Here is a 2,426-nt window from a genome sequence, read left to right on the forward strand (position 1 = left end):
AAAAAAAAAAAAAAAAAGAGCAAAGTGAAGAATGGTTTGTGTAGTAAGCTACCATAGGTTTTCAAAAATACGAGTGGGACAGAATGTACACACGTATGTTTATAACGGCATGGAATATCTCTGCACGTATATACGGCAAACTGATGAATATGATTGCTCCTGGAAAGCAACTGGGGGGCTGGACAATAAAGGTGGGAAGAAAGTTACTTTTTTAACCAGCTGTTTTATTTTATTATTATTTTTTTTTTAATAATTAATTTATTTATTTTTGCTGTGTTGGGTCTTCGTTTCTGTGCACGGGCTTTCTCTAGTTGTGGCAAGTGGGGGCCACTCTTCATTGCGGTGCGCGGGCCTCTCACTGTCGCGGCCTCTCTTGTTGTGGAGCACAGGCTCCAGACGCGCAGGCTCAGTAGTTGTGGCTCACGGGCCCGGGTGCTCCGCGGCATGTGGGATCCTCCCAGACCAGGACTCGAACCTGTGTCCCCTGCATTAACAGGCAGATTCTAAACCACTGCGCCACCAGGGAAGCCCTAACCAGCTGTTTTAGATCAAGTTTGTTGGAAACAGACATAGACAACAATGAGCAGAGAAGGTTTATTGGGGAGTGAGCTCAAGAGATACACCGGCAAGGGAGACATTGACCCACGATGTAGTTGCAGCGGGGATCTCGGCCAGTCCTACAGTCTTGTGGTGAACTCTGGAGCTGGATGGTCCTTACTCATTGTGCCAAACCGAAGCAAGGAAACCAGGACTTTGCACCCCTGCCTCAGCCGGTCGTTGGCCTAGGGCTGCCCTCTGGGAGGGATGGAGTCTTGGGAGAGCAGCTCCCAGCAGCTCGTGCCAGTTCCCACCAATATTGCCAGCAGCAGAACCATGGGTTCCTGAGCCTTGACGACAGGATTGGGGTAAAGTATGTTTGAATTTCTTCCAAAATAACTAGATGGAATAGCTTGGGTGGGGCAAGCAAAGAGCCAGTACTCTACTCTGAAATTATAGGAGGCTAGCACTGCAAGTCCCCCATTGAAACTGTCTTTGGAGGCTGGCAGCACTCTTTTAAAACAGATGACTCTGACATCTGTTTGACCTCCTAATCCTCCCATCTCATCCAAGAGAGTCCTTATGTTCCTTTAATGCACGCATCCTCCTTCAGGTGACAGCGGAGGAAAGAGAAATAAGCAAAGTAATCGTGACTTGAGAAAGTAATTTACAACTCTATTTTAAATGAAAAATGCCATATTTTATCTCCCTGTCTAATTTTAGATAGAGATTCTTAGCTACATCTAATTTGAAACCATTACATTTTAAAATAGGTTTGGCATTGGACTTCCCTGGTGGTCTAGTGGTTAAGATTCCTCACTTCCCATGCAAAGGGGCACGGGTTCGATGCCTGGTCGGGGAACTAAGATCCTACATGCCCTGTGGCACGGCCAGAAAATTAAAAATAGGTTTGGCATCCTTATCTTTTTCTTGTGCCTCTTTATTATGAAATTAAAATATTCATATATTACCTAAATTTGTCAAAAAAAATGAGATTGAAAGAGACTTAAGAGATAAAATCAGTGGAACTTATTTCAATCTTGAGGGGGAAAAAAAAAAAGACCAGTGCAAATGAATAGTTTTGAGACAATCAGGGCAAGTTGTACATGGACTGGATATTAGATTATACCAAGAAATTATTGACAATTGGATATAATTTTAAGAGTCTTTATTACCAATTCATGTTGAATTATTTGTGAGTGAAATAATGTCTGGGATTTGTTTTAAATACTGCAGCTAAAAAGAGGGGCAGAGAGGTGATGGGATAGATGAAAAAATATTGGTAAAACATGTAATTGTTGAAACCAAGCATGGGCACCTGGGGTTTAATGTGCTACACTTTTTACTTTTGTTTTATTTGACGATTTCCATAATGAAAATGACAAAAATGCATGTATCTAAATACACATATGAACTGTGTCATCTCCCTAAACTGTATCATTTAAAAAAAGAAAACCAACACCTATACAAATGATAATTCTCCTTTGGTTTGACGTAATTGGTGGGATCATCAGGCCTTTAATTGTTCACACATCACTGGCTATATTAGGCTGTAACCTGACATTCCACCATAGTAATTTCCTGCACACAAGCATTACACAGATGACAGTCTAGGCTAATGATTGTAGCTGTGAAAAACAAGACAAAAGACAGGTTAGTGTTTCCCAGTACTCGTCAGAGTGAAGCCACATCATATGCTTTTTATTCCATGCCAGAGTCCCATGTACTGGCATATAAATTTGTTCCACTGAATTAATTTATTAATTACTTTGGGTGAGTTTCAGCTGTAGGAATGTGTGCCCCTTCTCTACTGGTCTGTATCTTCCATGAACAAAACAAAACATTGCTTGAAGCTCATTGCTAAATTATTTCTAAAAATAATTATGTTC

The sequence above is a fragment of the Physeter macrocephalus genome, chromosome 8, assembly GCF_002837175.3.
Source record: "Physeter macrocephalus isolate SW-GA chromosome 8, ASM283717v5, whole genome shotgun sequence".
NCBI lineage: Eukaryota > Metazoa > Chordata > Mammalia > Artiodactyla > Physeteridae > Physeter > Physeter macrocephalus.